The 25,595-nt window shown below is 40.8% G+C and overlaps 1 protein-coding gene across 1 annotated transcript in view; it reads left to right on the forward strand.

Moving 5' to 3' along the window:
• The window catches only part of LOC112254117 (receptor-type tyrosine-protein phosphatase T), a 491,368-nt gene that overhangs the window by 8,394 nt on the left and 457,379 nt on the right, over window positions 1-25,595 (forward strand). The gene's annotated exons all lie outside the window — the stretch shown is intronic.

Genomic DNA, 25,595 nt, shown 5'->3' on the forward strand with positions numbered 1-25,595 from the left:
CATCACTACGGTGAGGCATGGTGGTGGCAGCATCATGCTGTGGGGATGTTTTTCAGCGGCAGGGATTGGGAGACTAGTCAGGATCGAGGGAAAGATGAACGCGGCAAAGTACAGAGAGATCCTTGATGAAAATCTGCTCCACAGCTCTCAAGACCTCAGACTGGGGCGATGGTTCAACTTCCATCAGGGCAATGACCCTAAGCACATAGCCAAGACAACGCAGGGGTGGCATTGGGACAAGTCTCTGAATGTCCTTGAGTGGCCCAGCCAGAGCCTGTACTTGAACCCATTATACCCAAGAAGACTTGAGGCTGTGATCGCTGCCAAAAGTGCTTCAACAAAGTACTGAGTAAAGAGTCTGATTAGTTATGTAAATGTGATGTTTCTGTTTTTTATTTGTAAAAACTGTGCTAAAATGGATAAAAAACTGTTTTTGCTTTGTCATTATGGGGTATTGTGTGTAGATTGATGAGGGGAAAAAACAATTGAATCCATTTTAGAATAAGGCTGTAACGTAACAAAATGTGGAAAAAGGGGTCTGAATACTTTCCGAATGCACTGTATATAGACAATGGCCTATTATTATGTGTGTTAACATATTGCTAGGCTATAATTTCAGTTTCTTTTGATGGTGTTTTAATTTGGAGTGTGTGACCTAATCTAGTTTGATTGGCCTCTGTGCCAGTGATTTAAACTAGAAAAGCAGTCTAATAAATACATTTCATATGCTGTTTACAGCAGCGGAATTGGAAATACCCCCAAATAACTTGAACGGTGTAGACTGCATTTGATAGCGAGGTCGTCAAAATTGGCAAAGGTGCAATCAATATAGAGGTCGTTACACTTGATAAGGCCATTCCTCTGCCACAGCCTGAAAGTTGAATCCAGTTTAGCTGGAAGGAAGAGGTGATTATGACATATAGGACATTGAATAAAGGAATCACAGAAATAAAAATGTTGATGGAGTTGAGTTCAAAGTTCAAGAGTACTGCTAACAATTGGATTGGATGTGTAGGTTGAAACTGAGAGAGGAATACTGGAGGTGACTAAAGCTGGCAAAGAGAAACAGGAGTTGGCTTCTGTTGACACTAGTCAGTTTCTGGAGTGTGAAGCCAGTAAATAATGTGTTGTATATTTGCTGCTCAGTAATAATATAATGTATTAAGTTAGGAAGGGCTTGTCCTCCGTGTGTTCTATCTCTCTGGAGGAATACTTGACTTGTTCTTGGATTCCCACCACCCCATAAAAAGGAAGACATAAGTTTAACCACTGAAATGAGAAAAGACATGGTTAGAATACGAGGGAAACATTGTAACAAATACAGAAATCTGGGCAATACATTTATCTTGATTACACTTCACTTTACCAGCTAAAGTAAGGTGGAGAATATTCCATCTCTGAAAGTCCAGACATGTTAATAAGGGGAATTAAGTTGTCATCATGGAGGGAAGACAAGGTACAGGTGATATTGATCCCTAAATATTTAAAGCTAGACATGGTCAAACGAAATGGAATGGTATCCTGTGGAATGTGTAATGCTAATTCATTAATAGTAATACATTCACTTTGAGAATTTGTTTTTATAACACGAACAAACACACCAAACCTTCACAGTAGATCCACTATATCCGGGACGCACTCATCAGGATCTGATATATAAAAGCAAGTCATCTGCATAGAAGGAAAATTTGTGTTCCAGTCCCCATTTGTAAATACTGTGTATTGAGGGTGTGACCTTTAGCATAATAGAAAGGGGTTCTATTGCCAGGGCAAATAACAGAGGGTACATTGGGCATCCTTGGCGTGTGGCCCTTGACAATGGGAAACACTTTGAACACAGTTTGTTTATACTGACGCCTTGAGTAATGAGTAAAACAATCAGATCCAGGAAATGAAGTTCACTCCAAAGCCACATTTTCCCAGTACAGAGAATAAATAGTCCTATTCTACCCTGTCAAATGCCTTCTCTGCATGTAAAGAGATAATTACTTCAGGAACGTCTGAAGATGCAGGAGTGTATGACATTGAGCAGATGCCGATTGATAGAAAAGTAGTGTCGACCCTAAATTAACCCTGTCTGATCCATTGATACGAGGTCTGTCATAGTTGACCTTAATCGAGAGGCGAGACGCTAACATTTTAACATCTGCATTCAAAAGCAAGAAAGGTCTGTATGAGCCACACTCATATGCATCTTCGCCAGGTTCTCTATCAGAGATTGGGGTACTCTGGTTCAGGCCATGTTTGAAAATTTCAAGAAGAAGTGGTGCCAGTTTGGCAGAAAACTTATTGTAAAATTAGTTTGGCTAGCCATCTTGGCCAGGGGATTTCCCTTGCAATTATTCATTTCAATGGTATTAACTGTTTGAATATGTGAGGTAGTGTACATTTTGGGAATCAGTTGTGAGGCAGATTTGCACTTCAGCTGTTGAGCTAGAAGTCGATTTAGCCTTTTCTCCATGCTTGTAAACAAAACCACTTGCGTGGAGTAAATTCTGGTTAGTTTTATCTGTGGACTGTAAATTGTACTGAGTTTGAAGAAAATTAAACAAAATAGCTGATTAATGGTATTCTGGAATTTGACCAACAATACACTAAAAGGCCTTTCTTTGTAACGTTCTGGTGATGGAAAGGAGTATTGTTAGTCTAGTTCCAGAATGGCATTAGTCATCTGTTGTTGTTTTTAAAATTTCTGTTGTTTTTTGAGAAGAGAGTAATAGGAAATTATTTTCCCAAACCATAGTTGGAGAGATCGAATGTGTTTTATTTGTCTCAATAAAGACATCAATTGTAATGCATTTTTTTTGGGAAAAAGTGAAGGGGTCTGAATACTTTCCGAATGCACTGTTTATTTGAATGAAACAAGCCTTTCCAGAAGTCGATGAAGTGACAATAGCAATCCAGCTTGAAGGACCGAATTGGCCGTTATGTTGTCGAAATGGGTGTCGCAGCGCTCATCGCCTTTGATCCCAGATGGTTCCTTGCCTCAGTCACGTCCACGAGAGGACATTGTGTCATCGTGGGGGGCACATTCAAAGATGCCCTTTTCTAACCTTTCCTGTTACCTCTTGTCAGGCCTTGAGAGACTTCATCGCTTAATTTATTGGCTTCTGAGGACTTGACAGTGTCGTGTCAGAAAGAAATGGTCTATTCTGGAAGCTCGTCTCATGCGGTTGCTCCTTTAGCTTCGCCAGGTGGAGCTTTTTAGCCACCAGTGATTTGCACGTTGTGAAGGAGAACGGTGTCCATCCATGCTTTGGCTTAGGTATGATTCAGTATGAAGTTAAAAGTGCACACTCAGTTCACGCTGATCAGGGTGGTTTTTTTTCTCATGGACTTTCTGGACCATGTCAAACTCCCTTGAACATGTTATTAGGCCCTATAACTGACATACTGTATAACCACCGTCTTCAAATAAGGGATCTCAATAAGACAACCAGTCAACCTTGTCTATGCGTCAGTTCTTTGGCTAACAAAAGGGGATTTGAAAAAAACACTCTAAACCCCCTTTCTGAGGATTAAAGAAAGACAGCGGCAGACAAATAGGAGGGGAAAGTGAAAGTATTAAATTGCATTAAAGTCAATGTTAGCCCGGCAGAATGAAAGCTGGCAGTAATGAACTGGCTGAGCTCCTTCAAGACCTGGGGCTTTGTCGGAGTAATGCGCCTGGAAGGGTAACAAAGACCCCTTGTGCATTCTCTCCCTCCAGAGAGACCATTAACCTTTCCCCAGCATTCACACACACACTTCCCTCAGACACTTCCTCTACCGCCAATGACCCGCTTTGTTTCTTCGCGGGAAGATTAAATGCCCCTAATTGGTTAGGCTAATGTCAATTTGTCGGAGTGTACTAATGCCTGCCATATTATTTAGTCCCTTGTGAAAAGGTCAGGCTTGGGCGCTCGTGTGCCCTGAGATGTACTACTACACTACAGTAAGTCTCGACCCTGCCCTGTCACTGGGTAGAAAAAGAAACACTTGAAGTGAGTGTCTTTGTGAGTTCTGCCAGGACCGGTGATAAAGGTGACCAAAGCGTTGTTGTTGACACTGAAGCAGGTGCAGGCTTTGGCTGGAGTTAAATTTTTTTAAATCTTGTTCCATGTCATAAAGCCGTGAACACAAATGGGCAATAAGAGGCATAACTAATCATCGCCCTGCTCCAGATTGGCGAGGCGTGATTTGCAGACAATTGCACAGTCTTGCACGAACTGGCACGTTTTCTGGCTGGCACTTGCATTGTTGCATTGTTGTTTTCCTTACAAATAATAACTTAGGACATGTGTGCATTCCTATCAAATTAAGTGCCTTATTTTCTGTATATCGTGTTGTCATTTCTACTGTAGCATACAGTAGGTATGTATGTATGTATGTTTTTATGTATGTATGGTGCATAATGTATTTACAGTTTTATTCACGTTTTCAAGTACTGGTGACATAATTATTGCATTGATGGTAATGGTGTGTGTAAAATACTTTTTTGAAGGTTGTACTGATTATAATGAGCTAATGATAAGCTATTTGCCAGCTATGTGTGGTGCCATGTATGTTGTACCTAACATGGGTTTATTCTGATTTTCTTTGAGCTAAGTTAGCATTAGCTAGCTAGCTAGTCATTCACCTTTCTTTAGACTATGTATTAAAGCTACAATCTCAGTGTTTGACTCCGGTTAATTGAATGTTTTCATATGCTTTCTCGCAAGTGTAATGCCTTTAATTGTTTCAGTCTGTGTTTAGATATATATATATATATATATATATATATATATATATATATATATGTTTTTATTTTTTTCCAGTTGCCCTTTTTGACATTTCTGGTAAAATTCCCTTCAATGCAGTTGTCAAATTTGAAAGCATAAATTCTTCATCTTGGTGTCCTCCATTTATGTACATGATACATATCACCTTTCACATCCCCAACCAAAAGAAGAGTTTATTGCATTACTTAGGCCCAGGCTCAGCTTGTTCAACATTGGATGATTGTAAGTAATTCTGGAGGGCTTCTTAACAATATATATATTGATTTAAGTTCTTGGTTGGACACAGTTGTTGGGATATTTTTACATTTGTTTTTTTTGGTCGTGTTTGCAGGATCGTTCCCATGCTGTCTTTATTGCAGTCGCGCTTTGGTCGCACTGCACCTGAGTATCAGGTTTTACTCCCTGTAGTTATGAATGTAGATGTTCGGGGACAAGGCATGGATCACCCCCCTAACACAACCCATGGGCTCAGTCTTGACCAACAGAAACCTTTTCTTTTACTATTGCTGTTTGTTAGATAGAGCTAATAGAGGATACAGGTGACCGACTTTTGACAGTAACACTGTTTATGATTGAGCTCAAACTATTTAAAATTGGTGTTGTGAATACTTATCTGTTAATAATTGGGAGCCCTCTTTTGTAGGTTATGTGACAGATGATTAACCGGGAGTTTGATCTTATTTGGGGAAGCCTGCAGTCTGCCTTAGTGGTGAGCATAGGACAGTTTTATTTTGCTCTGTTTTTATTTTTGATGTATTATTATGAGGGTTTTGTGTAAGGTGGATGGGGGGGACGTTTTTTCTACTTCTACTTCAACAGTATCTTGCCCAACTTTTTGGTACGTGCTTTTTTTTAAATCACAGGATATGATTGGTGGTCTAATGCAGGGTTTTCATCTCTACTCCAGACTCAATTTAGTAATCTACATTTAGAATGACTGACATGTCAGATATTGGGGTGGGAGTTGCGGTCAGCTATTAGGTTTACAAGCTGGAATGTCAAAGCAATGAATGGCCCGGTTAAATGAGCTAGAGTATTAGCTTATCTTAAAAATAAAAAAAAAACGATATAGCATTCCTAGAAGAAACATACAATAATCTGTGAACAGCAGATCATGGTAGACTCCGTAAAGCTTTGGTAGGACAAATATTTAATTCCAAATTCAATGCTAAGGCAATGGGAACAGCAATACTTATTCATAAGAAAGTACAATTTACTGCATATTGAGACAAATAAAATGCATTCGATCTCTCCAGTTACGCTTTGGGAAACACTTAAAGTTGTTCTTATTTCCTATACCTCTTTTCTCAAAAAACAACAGAAATTTAAACGACAACTACAGCTGATTAATGCCGCTCTGGAACTAGACCAAAAATACTCCTTTCCATCACCAGAATGTTACAAAGAAAGGTTTTTAATGTATTGTTGGTCTAATTCCAGAATAGCATTAATCAGCTCTTCAAACTCAGTAAATTGTACTATCCACAGATAAAACTGAGCAGCATCGACTCCGTGCAAGTAGCTTTGTTTATGAGCATGGAGAAAAGGCTGGTCGACTTCTAGCTCAACAGCTCAAATACAAATCTGCCTCACATCTGATTCCCAAAATGTACAGTACCACACGTATTCTAACAGTTAATCCCATTGAAATTCATAATTGCAAAGTGGGAAATCCCCTGGCCCAGATGGCTACCCAATCAAATTCTGGCACCACTACTTCATGAAATTTTCAAACATGGCCTGAACCAGAGTACCCAGCAAAGATGCATATGAGTGTGGCTCATACAGACCTTTCTCGCTTTTGAATGCAGATGTTAAAATGTTAGCGGCTCGCCTCTCGAATAAAGTCAACTATGACAGACCTCGTATGAATGGATCAGACAGGGTTTATTTAGGGTCGCCACTCCTTTTCTAACAATCGGCACCTGCTCAATGTCATACACTCCTGCATCTTCAGACGTTCCTGAAGTAATTATCTCTTTACATGCAGAGAAGGCATTTGACAGGGTAGAATAGGACTATTTATTCTCTGTACTGGGAAAATGTGGCTTTGGAGTGAACTTCATTTCCTGGATCTGATTGTTTTACTCATTACAGTATAAACAAACTGTGTTCAACATGTTTCCCATTGTCAAGGGCCACACGCCAAGGATGTCCAATGTACCCTCTGTTATTTGCCCTGGCAATAGAACCCCTTTCTGTTATGCTAAAGGTCACACCCTCAATACACAGTATTTACAAATGGGGACTGGAACACAAAGTTTCCTTGTATGCATATGACTTGCTTTTATATATTAGATCCTGATGAATGCGTCCCGGATATAGTGGATCTACTGTGAAGGTTTGGTGTGTTTGTTCGTGTTATAAAACTAATTTCTCAAAGTGAATGTTTTACTATTAATGAATTAGCATTACACATTCCACAGGATACCATTCCATTTCGTATGTCCTTGTCTGGCTTTAAATATTTATGGATCAATATCACCCGTACCTTGTCTTCCCTCCCTGATGGCAACTTAATTCCCCTTATTAACTAATTTAAACTGGACTGTCAGAGATGGATTATTCTCCACCTTACTTTAGCTGGTGCAGTGAAATGTATCAAGATAAATGTATTGCCCAGATTTCATGTTCCTATATGTAATAATCACCTCTTCCTTCCAGCTATACTGGATTCAACTTTCAGGCTGTGGCAGAGGAATGGCCTCACCAAGTGTAATGACCTCTATTTTGATGGTACCTTTTCCAATTTTGACGACCTCGCTATTAAATGCAATCTACACCATTCAAGTTATTTTTAATAGCTATTTTCACTGTTGTATACAGTAGGCCTATAGGATAACATAATAACCTGAAAATGTTAGGCTGATGTCTGTTTAATTTGTAACATTTAATTTTTGTAACTCAATGACTTTTCTTTTAAGATGTGTTTGGAGGCATTCTGGCTGGGGGGTATTATGGGGTGAGGGAGGTCGAGGGGAGGGGGACAAAAAGGGGAAAAATGTCCAATGCCTTAATGTTTTATCCTCCACAGACCATACCCCCTCCCCTCCCCCCTTTTTATCACGGAATACCGAAACTTGTAGTATGGTCTCAATAAAATGATCCATAGCCTATACTATAGGCTATAGCCCTAGGCTATATAAAGACCATGCTTGGAGAAGCACAGGGAAAAGTTACATTTTGAAGAAAATGTACTTCCTTCCCGAGTTTTTGCTTCAAAGGTCTCCTTTACTAGGATGCCCGCACACGTTCATCCACTTGCAACATATTTTCCAGCCTCCAAACAGTGGTGAATGGAAAGAGACATCTTTTACACAAAACACCACAAACTGCAGGCCTAATGACATTTGGCAATGGTCATTAGGACAGAATTTATGTGTCCACTGCTGTCCGAGCACATCTCGGTGTGTCGGGCACTCATCTCTGCCTTGGCAAAAGTTGAACATGAACAAATTGCCATCGATAAAATGCTACTGTTTTCATTGTCCGTATCTTATTCCTCCCAATACCATAACCCCACCGCCACCATGGAGCACTCTGTTCACAACATTGACATCAGCAAACCGCTCGGCCCGACACCATACACGTGGTCTGCGGTTGTTAGGCCGGTTGGACGTACTGCCAAATTCTCTAAGATAAATTAACTTTAAATTCTCTAGCAACAGCTCTGTTGGACATTGCTGCAGTCTGTACGCTCCCTCAAAACTTGAGACATCTGTGGCATTGTGTTGTGTGACAAAACTTCGCATTTTAGAGTGGCCTTTTATTGTCCCCAGGTTTAATCAGCTTCTTGATATGCCACACCTGTCAGATGGATGGATTATCTTGGATAAGGAGAAATGCTCACTAACAGTGGTGTAAACAAATGTAGAGAAATAAGCTTTTTTTTGTGGAAAGAACATTTCGGTTATCTTTTATTTCTGCTCATGAAACATGGGACCAACACTTTACATGTTGTGTTTATATTTTTGTTCAGTGTATGTTGGTTGGTGATATGGTTTCGGACCCACTTTGAAAGCCATGATGTCAAGCTGAGTGAACAGCAGATATGTTTGGTGTTTTTGATGTTTGATGCTGTGAAACTTGGGGAATACTTCTGAGATTAGTAAATCCTGTCATGATCACTTGGATGGTACAGGCGAGCACATCAGTGGTGAAGCAGGAGCTCAAATGATTGCTCTCTGTCTCATGGAAATAGTTGCAGTGTTTTAGCTGTATATAGTCAGCTAACTAGTTGGTTGTTTTGGCTTGTTTTAACCCATGTAATTCATATGGAAACGGCCCAAGCTGCTTGCTATAGCTAGCTAACTAGCTAGTCTGTCATGCAAGGAAAGTTGTGTGTGGCTGTAAATTTGGGCTGTGCTTGCAAAGTCTCAACCTCAGCTGTCACTATCACTAGCTGGCTATACTGACACCCAGCTAACTAGCCACCGAAATGGAGATGAGAGTACTTCGTGTTTATCTTAGGTCATGGTTGCTAGGTACATATTTTCATAGGCTATACATTGCCTCGTTTTCCTATTATTTGACAGCTTAGCTGTCATGTTAGGGTATATGCCTGTGCAGTGGAGCTTATATGATATTGAGTTGCAGTGATATTTGTTTACATACTGTAGCAGCTAACAAGTTGAGCCTACATTTCCATGGTTTGACTCTGCCCCAAGTCCCACCATTCACCCTTGTACAATACAGCCTGGGCCCCTAAAGTGACAGTGACAGGGTTTTGGACTGATTTTTCTTTCTTTCAGATGTGGTGTTTAATACCAACCTGTCCGCCACCACATCCAATTCCCTAAATTGTTTTGAAACACTTTCTGAATATAATTATTATAATAAATTTTAAAAAATCTAATTGCAAGTGTATTTGATTAACATTGTAAAATAAATGGATTCACATATAAGGTGTATAACTTAAGTTGCAACGCATTAACAAGCATTGCAAGGCATTGTTCCAGGCATGATCAGAGAGGCCCTGGGGTGGAGAGACAAAGAAAGAGAGAGCGTATCTCACCACAGAAGGTCAGGAACAAAGAAGAGAAAGAACAATGAATCTAAGACCTTTCATAACCATTTGTTTAGGTAAAAAAATCTAAGTTGTTGACCAATAGAATACTGTTGAGTTAACCTCCAATCAGATATCAGACCTACAGGGTGTAAAGGCAACTGAACGGGGGTTGTCAAGAGCAACACAGAGAAGGCTGAATTCCTGAGAAGACAATACATTTTTTTGCAGACTTTTGAGTCACTTTGGGGGCTGAAGATGACAATTCCCAATAACTACACTATATATACAAAAGTACTTGGACATCCCTTCAAATGAGTGGATTCGGCTATTTCAGTCACACCCGTTGCTGACAGATGTATAAAATCGAGCACACCGCCATGCAATCTCCATAGACAAACATTGGCAGTAGAATGACCTGAAGAGCCCAGTGACCTTCAACGTGGCACCGTCACAGGACACCACCCTTCCAACAAGTCAGCCTGTCAAATTGTCTGAATATTGTCCTCTGGTCACATTTTTAATTATTTTTAAAAATAATATGAATATGAGACTTTTTTGATAATGAGTGAGACAATGGAAAACAAATGGAAAACAAAATGAGTGTTATTCCTATTGACATGAATGTGACGTGGTGCTCTTTAAAAGTAAGTCAACTTTGCTTTTGAGCTAGAGTGTGCCTGTTTGTTTGAAATGTGTGAAAAATGTGCTTAAGGTCAACATTTCAATAATCTCCAGCAGCATTCTAGAAATAAATTGGGTTCTGGACCTCATAATAACCCATATTCGAGTAATTTACATAGCTTACATTACAATTAAGCGTCAGGGGTGCAGCCACAGAGATGAACAGCGTATGGGTGCTGAAACTAGGCTAAAATCCAGAAGGCCTAATTCATTTAAACATTTAAATTGACTTTAGGTTTCAGGTTGTATTTATGCGCACCAAAGAAAAGAAGTGAAAGACACAACAGTACAGATAAAAATAACAGGTAAAAATGGTATTCAGGTGAGGTTGGAAGCCCAAAAGCCCACCACAAATATAAGTACAAAAAAAAAAGTTTGTACAATAAGTCAAACAAGCCATATTAATTATAATTGTACATGATACAGTATACTCAGTATAAAAGAAAAACCATTAGGCTACTAACAACAAGAGGGATATGTGTTGGAGCCTATTTCTTCCTATTCAAGAAATAAGAGGTAGGCCTAGTTGTTTGACAGACTGAATTATAGTCTGGTATATATAGATTTTGTCAGCCAATTCCTTCAATCACCATGCACTCCTTAAATACAGTTTCTCAGTGTCAGTGAAGAGCTTGGTGTGTTAAGTTAAAACCAGGACTTGAATTGAGGGCGTTTGTGAGGGTATTGTGGATTTTGTTAAAGAAAATGACTAAAAGCATAGGCCTACTCCTTGTTATGATAGACCTGGTTATATTAAGCGACCTATAAGGATGCTTTAGTCTGCAATACTAGAAACAAGCTGTACAATTCCTGGGAAAGACGATGCATATGGGATATCTTTGGTTTGTCTCTATGACATTCCGAGGCTATACAGTCATTGTAAGCCTTTTGAATTAGAAATACGAGTTTGGCCACTCTTTGGTTTGAGGATCATGCAGTGAGATATGCGTGCCTAGTTTGTTAATATAACATGACAGATGCTCTTATATTTCCATGCCCTATTCACAGTCAACAGAAATCTATTTTCTGACAATATCATGGAATAAAATAGAATAAATTAGAAAATGATAGTTTCCCAAATTAAAAAAAAGTGCATATAGGCCTACCAGATGACATGCAGCTGCTGTGGTAAACAACTAATGCTTTTTCTCAAATTCATTGATGATCAGATACTTCAGTTGAAAGTGATTATGTTGCTCTCAATTTTTTACAGTTTATAGACAACTTTAGCACTGTTACAAACTTAGACTATCCTTTTTTAAAAAAAACAATAGCCTATATAGAAATCAAAATGTTTCCGGTGCTGCAGCATGCACTTATTCGTTGCCATGCTCTGTTGAGGTATTTAAAAGAATTCTGCTTGTCTCCAGTCATGTAGAATTGCATGAAATGCGTTTATAAAAGGAACATCTGATGATAGCTATTATTATAATGAATATCCTTTCCTCCCTACCCTTGTCAGGGTGGTTTGTGAATCCACAAACTTCTGGCTACTTTGCCATGTAATGCTTACAAAACGAAGAACAGTTTCTACAACTGCATATCTAAGGCTCTGTGGTCTGACCTAGGAGTGAGGTTAAACGATAGGCATGTTCTCTGCTATCCACTATGTTTTAATTATTATTATGAAATTTAGGGGAGTTTTTCCCCCTAAGCATTCAGAGGGGGTTAAGTAAAAATATATTTTACTGAAGGGAGGGCCATCCAGGTCCATTTTTCTCCAGGTGTCCCTCATTATAAATAAGGTACAGTCCCTTACTCATTGCTAGTCGCCTGTCCTGAGTAACCACTGCAGTTACTGGGAGTCTGGGCTGCATCATGTTACCTACCCACTCATGCTGCACAGAAGTTAACACACTTGAATAATGCAACACGGCTTGTATAAATGTCGCAACTGTTACTGTTTGCAAAACAATGTCCATTAAAGGCTAGAAAACTTTACAATGCAAGAAGATACCGGTAGCTTCCAGCTTTGTCAGCTATCTTTGCTTGCTAGTTTATAGCTTAAGCTAACATGAATTCACTACTCTCATGCTTTGTTTTTGATAATAAGCAAACCATAATGCAAAATACGCTGATTTCAAAGCTGATTGTCACCAAAAACCAGAAACATTATTAATTCACTTCGTCTCCCTCACTTCATGTCTCTCATGTGTCTTTCACTGTGTGTGTGTGTGTGTTTGTGTAAAAGACGTCACATTAGCTCTTACAGTGTCTTGCGAAAATTTTCACCCCCTTGGCATTTTTCCTATTTTGTTGCCTTACAACCTGTAATTAAAATAGATTTTTCAGGGTTTCGTATCATTTGATTTACACAACATGCCTACCACTTTGAAGATGCAAAATCTTTTTTATTGTGAAACAAACAAGAAATAAGACAAAAAAACTAAACTTGAGCGTGCATAACTATTCATTGTAGAGCCACCTTTTGCAGCAATTACAGCTGCAAGTCTTTTGGGGTATGTCTCTATAAGCTTGGCACATCTAGCGACTGGGATTTTTGCCCGTTCTTCAAGGCAAAACTGCTCCAGCTCTTTCAGGTTGGATGGGTTCCGCTGGTGTACAGCAATCTTTAAGTCTTACCACAGATTCTCAATTGGATTGAGTTCAGGGCTTTGACTAGGCCATTCCAAGACATTTAAATATTTCCCCTTTAACCACTTGAGTGTTGCTTTAGAAGTATGCTTAGGGTCATCGTCCTGCTGGAAGGTGAACCTCCATCCCAGTCTCAAATCTCTGAAAGACTGAAACAGGTTTCCCTCAGGAATTTCCCTGTATTTAGCGCTATCCATCATTCATTCAATTCTGACCAGTTTCCCAGTCCCAGCCGATGAAAAACATCCCCACAGCATGATGCTGCCACCACCATTCTTCACTGTGGGGATTGTGTTCTCGGGGTGATGAGAGGTTTTGGGTTTGCACCAAACATAGCTTTTTCCTTGATGGACAAAAAGTTCAATTTGAGTCTCATCTGACCAGAGTACCTTCTTCCATATGTTTGGGAAGTCTCCCTCGTTCCTTTTGGTGAACACCAATTTTTTTCTTTAAGCAATGGCTTTTGCACTCTTCCGTATAGCCCAGCTCTGTGGAGTGTACGGCATAAGGTGGTCCTATGGACATATACTCCAATCTTCGCCTTGGAGCTTTGCAGCTCCTTCAGGGTTATCTTTGGTGTCTTTGTTGCCGCTCTGATTAATGCCCTCCTTGCCTAGTCCGTGAGTTTTGGTGGGTAGTCCTCTCTTGGCAGGTTTGTTGTGGTGCCATATTCTTTACATTTTTTTAATAATGAATTTATTAATGGTGCTCCGTGGGATGTTGAACGTTTCTGATATTTTTTTGTAACCCAACCCTGATCTGTACTTCTCCACAACTTTGTCCCTAACCTGTTTAGAGAGCTCCTTGGTCTTCATGGTGCTGCTTGCTTGGTGGTGCCCCTTGCTTAGTGGTGTTGCAGACTCTGGGGCCTTTCAGAACAGGTGTAGATACACTGAGATCATGTGACACTTATATTTTTTAAACAAGTTTTAAAAAATGTTTTACTTCACCAATTAGGACTATTTTGTGTATGTCCATTACATGAATATCCAAATAGAAATATATTTCAATTACAGATTGTAATGCAACAAAATGAAAAACCACCAAGGGGGGCTGTGAAGAGACAGCACACAGTATTATAAAATAAGATATTGCTTCTTCACTACACATTCTGTTGATCAGTACAATAAAGGAATTCCCAAATGGAAGGGAAACCGATTATTTTTTATCTGTAGCCCCATGAAATCATCTAAAACAAGCTCAATAACTGCACATCATGCACACGGTCCTATTGAATATGCATTATAAAATATACCTGTATTGTGATATAGGCCTACGCTACTTGATTTACCCAGTTTATCAATAGAGATTTACCATTCAAATAAATTGTTTCCATTATGTTGTTATTTATACTGAACAAAAATATAAACGCAACATTTTTAAAGATTTTACTGAGTTACAGTTCATAGAGATGGTTGTCCTTCTGGAAGGTTCTCCCATCTCCACAGAGGAACTCTGGAGCTCTGTCAGAGTGACCATCAGTTTCTTGGTCACCTTCCTGACCAAGGCCCTTCTCCCCCGATTGCTCAGTTTGGGCGGGCGGCCAGCTCTAGTAAGAGTCTTGGTCGAGCCAAACTTCTTCCATTTAAGAATGATGGAGGCCACTATGTTCTTGAGGACCTTTTAATGCTGCAGAAATTCCCCAGATCTGTGCCTTGACACAATCCTGTCTCGGAGCTCTACGGACAATTCCTTCGACCTCATGGCTTTGTTTTTGTTCTGACATGCACTGTGGGACCTTATATTGACAGGTGTTTGCATTTCCAAATCATGTTCAATCAATTGAATTTACCACAGGTAGACTCCAATTAAGTTGTAGAAACATCTTAAGGATGATAAATGGAAACATGATGCACCTGAGCGCTCATAGCAAAGGGTCTAAATACGTATGTAAATAAGATATTTTTGCTTCTTATTTGCAACAAATTTTCAAACATTTCTAAAAAACTGTTTTCGCTTTGTCATTATGGGATATATTAATGAGAAAATATTTTTTATCCATTTTAGAATAAGGCTGTAACGTAACAAAATGTGGAAAAAGTCAAGGGGTCTGAACACTTTCCGAATGCACTGTATTTGGTCATTTTAGCATGAACAGGTTAATTTCATAAAGTACAGCAATCATTTTTGCCAGCTGCCCATGGTCGTATTCATTCATTGGTCAGAACAGGGAGAAGCTCTTGGTAAAATCCAAACGGTCTAAACCATCTGTTTTAAGAAGGGTGTAAAATCCAAGCTACACTAAATTCATTTGCTAAATTCCATGCTGATTTAAGTTGTTTAAATAGTACTTTTTCAAAGCATGTTTAATCTGCAAAAATTACAATCTGATAGTTAGAATTACAATCTGATAGTGGTGTGGTAGATACAGTCTGCTCTATAGCTCAGCTCAGGTGGATACACACACCATTGAAATTGACATATACACACACACACACACACACACACACACACACACACACACACACACACACACACACACACACACACACACACACACACACACACATAAAGCCTCTCAGATAATAAAAGTCACCTTAGATCCAGCTCAGAGAGGCCCAGCTCCTGAGCTCCCATCAGCAGGAGATATTAATTAAAAATGTAAAATGTATGTGTTCCTGCCGAAAAAAAAACGTGCATCAAATCAGACTGAACCTAACCGCATCAATTCATTCCCCTAATCAAACTGAATTGCACAGATTAGTTTCAAACTAAAACTTATCGTTCCTATCATATCTGAGCCAATGTATCTAGATGCGTGTCGAATTGTTTATGAAAAGAGAGATGCACATCCCTATTAACCTGGTATCGGTATCGAAGTCAAAGTTCTGGTATCATGACAACCCTTAAGTATTTCTAAAAATGACAGATACCTAATGCTATTGTATATTTTATGCATAAAATAAATAAATATGAATAACGGTTTGCATATGAAACTGGGCAGGTTTATACACATGCTAATGTTTCCGGTTATTTCACATTCTAATGAAGACAGGCCTTGCTATGCTTGATATACTACTTCAAAGTGTACATTTACGTTAAGAAAAGTCTACCTCTGCCACTCAGAAGAGAGTTTTTGATCCTACTGAGATGAGTGACAGCTTCAATTGGACTGTTTTCACCTCCTTTTCATTGTCCATTTCTTTTCATACGAGACTGATGGCTATTAATTATACAAAACCAAAGTGCTGCAGGAGCACTGTCATTTTAAGTCACGCAGGTAAAACTTATTTTGCTTGAAAATTGTCAATTAGCATTTTGAGGTTGGGTTTTTGTGTGCATTTCTAATGAAGTAAATCCATTAATTCCATTGTCAGTCATACACTAATGCTCAAAAGTAAGAACTCATTGCATACCCATGCCTCATTTAGGAGCAGCATCTGTCTCAGAGTGGCAGCTAGAGTCACAAATAAAGTTAATTGTCACAATAGCTGTGAAGTGTTTTCTGACATGAGCAAATGTACCCCCTTCCTGTTACCTATTGATATCAGTTTATTTTCATTGCTTTGAATTAAGCCTCGAGCAAGCTGCCCAGTATATTATACTATACTGTCAAACGCACTTCATCCCATAGAATAAACTCAAGACCCCTTTTGAGGTCTAAAAACTGACTGAGGAACTTTGACTTGAGGGGGTTAAAGTTTGTGGCCATATCATGGTGCTGCAATGTTCCTATATTTCTCTCATCCCTACACAAGAAAGTCAAAACTTTCCACTGTATTTTCCCTGAGTCTAATGGTGGTTTGGAGGTGCACCTGCAGACAGGAAAGTAGATGGAGATGTCGGGCTCATTATCTCCCCATCAGAACAAGGATCCTCTTTGATTAATGATGTTTGGGGGAACTGTCTCTCCTAAATCCCTTCTCTTTTGCATGGCAAAAACGTTGGCCGCTGGTGTGTCTCTGGGCTGCGTGCGTTTCTGACTGGCAGGGGCTGCCATCATACATCCAGGGAAGAGAACAAAGCATCTTGTAGACTTTAGTTTGACATGGATTCCACGGAGCACACGGCTACATTAAACAAGTTTGAGGACGTGAAGATCTGATAGGCTACGTAGTCAGTGTGAGAACAAAAACGGGAGAAGGAACCCCTGAATGTCATTGTGCGTTTAGTGCCAATGATGGCCTCACCTGTTGTAGTCACACAGATGTCAGAAGTGAGATCTAACTTGAAAGCTGATTTGGACAAGCTCCTTAAAGCTATCCAACTGGAGATCCAGTGGAAGACCAAAGGCCTTAGGGTCTTGGCCTTTGTTGTATTTTGTTGTCTTGTAGCCTTACGCTAAGAAACCTACCTGTTGACATCAGGACAGGATATCAAAGGCTAGATCATATCCGCCCGAGTGGCACAGCGGTCTAAGGCTAGAGGCGTCACTACAGACCCAGGTTTGATCCCGGTCTGTATTACAACTGGCCGTGATCGGGAGTCCCATAGGGCGGCACACAATTAGGGCGGCACACAATTGGCCCAGCATGGTCTGGGTTAGTGGAGGGTTTGGCCGGGGGGGCTTTGCAACTAGGCCGTCATTGTAAAAAAGAATTTGTTCTTAACTGACTTGCCTAGTTAAATAAATAAAATAAAAATCCTGTGCTAATACTGAACACTATGCAATTTTAAACCGCCACAGATGTGGAAGCTGATGAAAACACCATTATGATAATCAAACCAATCAGACCTGTTCGAACAGTACTAATTTGTTTCCCCTTAAGAACTCCTAATCTGCTTTTAAAGGTTTTCTGTTTTTTATTCTATAAATATTTATGTTCGGCTGGTGGTTGGTCTCCCAAGACCCGGCTCAATACAGCTGCCATTATTGCCTTTCCCAACAAACAATTTATTTGATGGAACTCGTTGTGTTATATAGCCCTGCCAGACCCTCCCATAATGAGCACCCTAACTCTACCTGCCATAAACATAGCTTTATCTGGGTGAAGAAAGAGAGAACAACAGGGGCCGTCTGGATGTGAGGTGGGTTCTAATGGTACAATACCATTACCTCATCCGTTAACACAGCACCTCTTATGGTAAAGTAGCATTTCTAGCATGAACTGTCATGCCTTCCGCCATTCGTCTCCATCCTCTAATGGCTCTGTAATGCTGTTGAAGTGCCTCACATATCTGTCAAGGGGACTAATTCTGAAGACACATTGACCAAGCCAACCATTTCTGGTTTTGCATGACTCGCAAGTGGATTCCTGTTGAACAAATGAGTGGTACTGACATGTGTGATTTGGCGGATATAGGCGTTGTGTGAGTGTTAGGCATGGGTACAGAATACCCTGACTTTGTGATAGCGTGAAATAAAACAATAACCCAATATTTATGCCCATGTTTTATGCACTGGTGGCTGAAAGTAAAACTGAATAATAAAGGAGAATGGGACGAATTTCCGGACAATAAAGGGGAGGGTTGGAGTGCTTCTGATAGGCTTCACTCCATCCACCGTGTCTGTGTTGGTGGCGTTGGCCATATGTAGCTCCTCTCTGTGCTTTAGAGAAATACCCAGCACAGACCGGCAAGCACATACACACATATGCAGGCAAATGCACGCACACACATGCATGCACATTCGCATGTAGGCCATAACACACTCACATGAACACACATGCGCACGCACACACAAACGCATACACACACAGCCCATGCAGTCAGTCTCCCCACCCTCTCTCTCCCTCTATCCTCATCTCCTACTTATCAGCTCAGCCTTCAAAGTGGCTGCCACCTCTCCTCGGCTAAGCCTAATAGGGTATGAATGAGCTTCGGCCCAGTGCAGAGTGACGCCAATGCAGCATGGCCCTGACAGATATCATCATCATCATCATCAGCCCCATCACCATGATCATCACCATAACCCTCCTGCCAATCAGTCATCACCACACCGCCCACTGAGAGAGAGAGCGAGAGAGCGAGAGAGCATCCCAGCCCTCCACTGTCACCTCACCTAATCTAAACCCCACTACCCCGCCTCAAGGCACTGAGTCTGTCAGTTTGAAATGGGATGTGTTTGCATAGTGGATCAAAGTGGTCTCAAGGCAATTCGTATTATTGTGTACACAAATCTGTGGCACTCCATTTCGTATGATATGTTTCGTTACAGTATGAATGGAATAGTCATACGATATCATACAAATTAGAGGACATATGGTGTCATACGTTTTACCTGGTCGAACATTAGCATACGACTTGAATTAAGTAATTTAGCATACATCTTGGAGGACGTATAGTATTATATGTCTTCTCTGAGATCAGGTTGCTTGTTGCATCATAACAACAAAAGAGAATTATGCTGAGAATTTATGTTGGTGGTTAGGTGAACTAACAACAAATTTACATAGCAAGTTAGGTGAACTGGGTTAAGTTTAGAATAAGGGTTAGCTAAAACGCTACAGTTGACCCCGATGTGATTCGAACACATACCTTTTTGAATTGCTAGACGGTCGTGGATAACACTTACCCATCCTCCCTACTTTTGTTTCTGTCTAAAGTAACTAGACCATTAGTACTGTAGGTATCATACGTCTTAGTGGTGCTCAGAAATACGTAAAGTATGTTTCGTATGGCTCTGAGGCCAGGCTGGGTGTATAAGTAGCAGGTGTGTATGGTCAGCCCACAATCAGGAAGAATAGTCCAAAATCAAAACAGCCTGTTGAAAGACTAAATAATGTAATAGATCATTTATGCTAGCTAGACCCATTCACTCAGCTTCTATAGAGAAGTATCGCATCAGATATTAGGGCAAAGAACACCACGCATAGCAATCAACTTCTTGTGTAACAGACCGAGCATATATTTCCCCCCTGATCAGAGTTGAAAGACTTTTGAGTGTTTGTTCTACACCCATTCATGACGTTCTCTGCGTCAATCTGACAGATGATTAATCAACACTTCTTCTATTACAAACATGCTAGCCTGACAAAGTAGCACCGTGCTAAATCAAATATTTAGAACGTTGAATTATTGAGAACAACAAGCACAAGCTACAGCTGCTGTGGAATATGAACTTTGTTTTCAAAAGCCAATCCCATCCTCTCCTTTTCACTTCCCATGGCAGGTAAACAATGTCTGACTGGGTTAATGTTTGTCATCTGAAAGCTGATAATGTTTGTTGTCTGACAGCTGAGGCCTTGTAGGACCGGAGCTAGGTTGTGTTCATTAGGGCAAGCAAGGGAAAATGTTTTGAAACGTCTTGCAATGGAAAATGCAAATGAGCGTTTCTTATTGTCCAAGTAGCCCCTCCCCGTTTCAGTACATTTTCTTTTGTTTGGTGCAGACTAAAAACAACCCATGGTTTCATAGTCAGAAGAGTTTGAGTATGAATGTAACAGTGTAATTAAGACAAACACAGTCACAAACACTTGACTTTGATATCTGAATAGCCTACCATCAGTTGATTGCACATTACAGATTAAAAGTAAATCATTCAAAGTATTCAGTATTGCTTGGAACACTTAGAACAATTTACAACTACTTCCATTAGGTATAGAGAAAAACATTTGTATCAAACATGTCGCTGGTATACTGTATGTTTATACAGCCTACTTTCAGGCATCTGTTGTAACAGATAACATGTGAGTCATTCATTTTTTACCCCGACCTCTCTTCACATTGTTGCCACATTGTCAACTGCCTCCCTTAACTTCACAGCTCCCCAGCGTTGCTCTTACCAGCCGATTTCTCGCCTTACATGCACATAATTGCCCTAGTTTATCTGCTACGATACCCTGTCTGTCATTTCCCTTGCTGTGTGTGTCGCTAAACTAATCGCTCTTTTAGCGACTCCCAAACAGACATTAACCCGACAACAGAGACCTTAGCTAGCTAACGTGCTAAAGTGAATCTCTGAACAGACAGGGGGCTTCAGAACAAAATGTCACCTACTGAAAGAATTGGATGGACCAATATAGTGGATGATTGTTTATTTTTTGCTTTGGGGAGGGTTGTGTGTGTTTTTTTTATTGGGCATAGGGGAGGGTATGTCACGAATATTACCGAAGGTGGCTCCCCTTCTTGTTCAGGTGGCGCTCGGCGGTTGTCGTCGCCGGTCTACTAGCTGCCACCGATCCTTTGTTCCGTGTTCGTTTGGTTTTGTCTAATTGTTTTCACCTGTTCATTGTTTGGTTGTTAGGGTGGTGTTATTTAAGTTCGTTTAGCCCACTTCTGTTTGTGCGGGCTTGTACTTCTGTATTTGTGAGAGGTGTTAGTGTTTTGTTGGGTTTTCTCACTGTCCTGGTATTTTTACCTTAGGGTACTTATTGTAGTAATAGTTACGCCTGTGTGGGTATAACTATTTTGTTCTTTTTGATTTTGGACATTAAAGCGTGTTTTTTTCCCGCATCCTTTGTACTCTGCGCCTGACTCCACACCCATTCACTCATTGAGCGTTACAGGGTACTGCATTTTTACCCTTGTTTACAGTCACCTTGCCAAATTTTCGCATCTGCTTGCATGTGCCTCCCCTATATCAAGGTGTTATGGTACGTTCCTTATGCACTATGCTTTTCCATGCACTAACTATTACTATACCACAGGTCAATATAGACTACCAGTCTAACTGCCTATCCTGCCCTCTATCCATCATTCATAGTGACAATAGTAGTAAGTGGATTTTTTGTCAAGATCTGCAATAGGCTAACTAGTATTCATACCACATATAAAATAATTCAAAGCACAAATTTTCTATATAAATCCACATAACAAAGACGAATATCTGATAGAAAGAGGAGAGGCTAGGTTTGTCATTGTGCATGAAAGAACAGCCAAGACATGAAACGTTCCCCCATTGACCTTGTTAAGTGATTATGTTTAGGGATCTTGTTTAGGGGCAGTAATACAATTATCCTACCTAGACTAGCCTACAACACCACAATACAATGAATAGTAACATCCGGCGCCGATAGAGATGGCTGCCTCGCTTCGCTTCTCTGGTAAGAAGAAGGGCGGGGGTGTATGCCTTATGATAAATGAGACGTGGTGTGATCATAACAACATACAGGAACTCAAGCCCTTTTGTTCACCTGACTTAGAATTCCTCACAATCAAATGCCGACGGCCCATTATTTGACTCAAGAGAATTGAGGCTGCTTGGAGCTGGGATTTCATAATCACAGCTCGTCAGTATATTTCCCCGCCCCCCAAGCAGACACATCACTTTAAGATTGCTTCGATCCCTGAACTAACATTGATGAATACATTTGACTCTATGTAGACTGGAAACCACATATCCTGAGGCTGCATTTATTGGAGCTGGGATTTAAACAAGCTAAGCGTCAGTATAGAGACAAAGTAGAGTCGCAATTCAACGGCTCAGACATGAGAGGTATGTGGCAGGGTCGACAGTCAATCACAGACTACAAAAGAAAAACCAGCCCCTTCGCGGACCACGATGTCTTGCTCCCAGACAAACTAAACAACTTCTTTGCTCGCTTTGAGGACAATACAGTGCTACTGACACAGCCCACTACCAAAACCTGCGGGCTCTCCTTCACTGCAGCCAACGTGAGTAAAACATTTAAACGTGTTAACCCTCGCAAGGCTGCAGGCCTTGGCATCCCCAGCCGCGTCCTCAGGGCATGCGCAGACCAGCTGGCTGGTGTGTTTATGGACATATTCAATCAATCCTTCTCCCAGTCTGCTGTTCCCACATGCTTCAAGAGGGCCACCATTGTTCCTGTTCCCAAGAAAGCTAAGGTAACTGAGCTGACTACTGCCCCGTAGCACTCACTTCCGTCATCATGAAGTGCTTTGAGAGAATAGTTAAGGACCATATCACCTCCACCCTATCTGACACCACTAGACCCACACCAATTTGCAAACCGCCCCAATAGGTCCACAGACAACGCAATCACACTGCACACTGCCCTAACCTATCTGGACAAGAGGAATACCTATGTAAGAATGCTGTTCATCGATTACAGATCAGCATTTAACACCATAGTACCCTCCAAATTCGTAATTAAGCTCGAGACCCTTGGCGCTGCCCGCCTGCTACTCTACAGGGGCAAAAATGTCTCTCTCTGCTATCCGCCCACCACACCAGACTAGACTAGCTCCAAGTAGAGCACCTGTGTTATAAACAATAGTTTATGTTGTTGGAAGCATTGTTTGGGAGATAGTGGCTGATGAGGAGTGTTTCAAGGACAGTGGTGTATTTGTGATAAATGCATTGGACATTTGACTCCTGAGGTGTTTGGTTCAGATCTGTAGTGGGGCTGCAGCCAGGGTGGCTGAGCTGGTTTATACAAGGTCATCTGCTCCCCCTCCGCTTTCAATGTCGAGGCCTCTGTGTGTGTGTGTGTGTGTGTGTGCATGCGTACGTGTGTGATGTGAAAGCATCTGTCTGTGCCAGTTGTATTTTTTCCTCTTCTAAGAAAAACGGATGCTGTTCAAATCAGCTCAGTTTGTGTGCGGGCACACTGTCCGCTCTGTGTCTGTATGAGTGACCTGAGGGGAGAAAAGGAGCACAGGTAATACATCACACATCAGGCAGTGCTGCTAGAATGCTGAAAGACACTAATTGCTTTGTGAATGTCACAGGGCTCCGGCTCCCAATGCTTTATTTCTGCTGTATGAATGTTGTTTAGCTCATTACTACGCAGAGGCAGTTGTTGTTGTTACTTATTCCCCATTATTAAAACAGAGCTGTTACTAGTGGTTGTACTGAATGATCCTCTAATTACACAAGTTGCTTTCGTTGTTGTTGTTGACATTGTGAATATATTGTTTACATTGTGAACAAAGTCAATGTAGCTGTCTTCATCATAAGGGAGGTTTCTGAGTCAAAGGTGAACAAGGTGATTAGCTCATTAAAGAACTCTAAAGCCAAAGATGTGTTTGGGATGGACTCTACCTTTCTTAAAAACTACAAAGAGTCACTCATTGGCCCCATTACTAAGGTCACCAACACATCTATTGGTCTCGGTGTGTTTCCAAGGGTATGGAAGTTGGCCATAATAACGGCCATCTTTAAATCAGGCGACCCTGCTAACGTGAGTAACTACAGGCCCATTAGTATACTACCTGTGGTGTCAAAGGTTGTTGAAAAGTGTGTAGCAGAACAACTGATTGCCCACCTCAACAACAGCCCCTTCACATTACACTCCATGCAGTTTGGCTTCAGAGCGAAACACTCCACAGAAACGGCCAACTGCTTTCTTCTGGAAAATGTGAAGTCCAAGATGGACAAAGGGGGTGCTGTTGGGGCTGTGTTTCTGGACCTAAGGAAGGCTTTTGATACTGTTAACCATGAGATTCTCATCACAAAATTGTCCAAGTTCAACTTTTCCCCTGATGCCTTGAGATGGATGAAATCATATCTTGAATGCAGAACTCAGTGTGTCAGAGTGAGCAATGAGCTGTCGCCCACTCGTAGCTATGATGTGGGCGTGCCCCAAGGGTCAATACTGGGGCCCCTCCTGTTCAGCCTGTACATTAATGATCTGCCTTCTGTCTGTACTGGGTCTGAAGTTCAAATGTATGCAGATGATACAGTGATATATGTGCATGCAAAGAGCAAACAACAAGCTGCACAAGAACTCACTACTGTAATGGCCCAGGTTACAAAGTGGCTCAGTGACTCGTGTCTGCATCTCAATGTGAAAAAAACTGTTTGCATGTTCTTCACAAAGAGGGCAACAGATGCTACTAAGCCAGATGTCTATGTGTCAGGGGAGAAGCTCCAGGTGGTATCCGATTTAAGTACCTTGGCATCATACTTGATTCCAACCTCTCTTTTAAAAAGCATGTGAAAAAGGTAATTCAAATAACCAAATTCAACCTAGCTAATTTCCGATTTATACGAAATTGTTTGACTACAGAGGTAGCAAAACTGTACTTCAAATCTATGATACTCCCCCACTTAACATACTGCTTGACTAGTTGGGCCCAAGCTTGCTGTACAACATTAAAACCTATTCAGTCTGTCTACAAACAGGCTCTCAAAGTGCTTGATAGGAAGCCCAATAGCCATCATCATTGTCACATCCTTAGAAAGCATGAGCTCTTGAGTTGGGAAAATCTTGTGCAATACACTGACGCATGTCTTGTATTCAAGATCCTTAATGGCTTGGCTCCCCCTCCATTCAATAGAAAACCCAGACATATGGCAGCAGATCCACAAGGTCTGCCATGAGAGGTGACTGTATAGTTCCCCTAAGGAAAAGCACCTTTAGTAAATCTGCATTCTCTGTGAGAGCTTCCCATGTCTGGAATACACTGCCATCAGACACACATAACTGCACCACATATCACACTTTCACAAAATGCTTGAAGACATGGCTAAAGGTCAATCAGATTTGTGAACATGGTCCCTAGCTGTGTGTTGCCGCTCTCCATGTTGTCTGTTGTCTGTAGCTTGTGAGGTGTGGAAACACTTTGTTGCTTTTATGAATTTTGTCTTGCTGCTTTTTGTTCTATGTTGCTCTGTCTGTATGCTACGTCTTGCTTGTCCTATGTTACTCTGTCTGTATGCTATGTCTTGCTTGTCCTATGTTGCTATGTCTTGCTTGTTCTATGTTGCTATTGTCTATATTGTAATTGTTTTTAATAACCTGCCC

This window comes from Oncorhynchus tshawytscha, linkage group LG07 (genome assembly GCF_018296145.1).
Source record: "Oncorhynchus tshawytscha isolate Ot180627B linkage group LG07, Otsh_v2.0, whole genome shotgun sequence".
Classification (NCBI taxonomy): domain Eukaryota; kingdom Metazoa; phylum Chordata; class Actinopteri; order Salmoniformes; family Salmonidae; genus Oncorhynchus; species Oncorhynchus tshawytscha.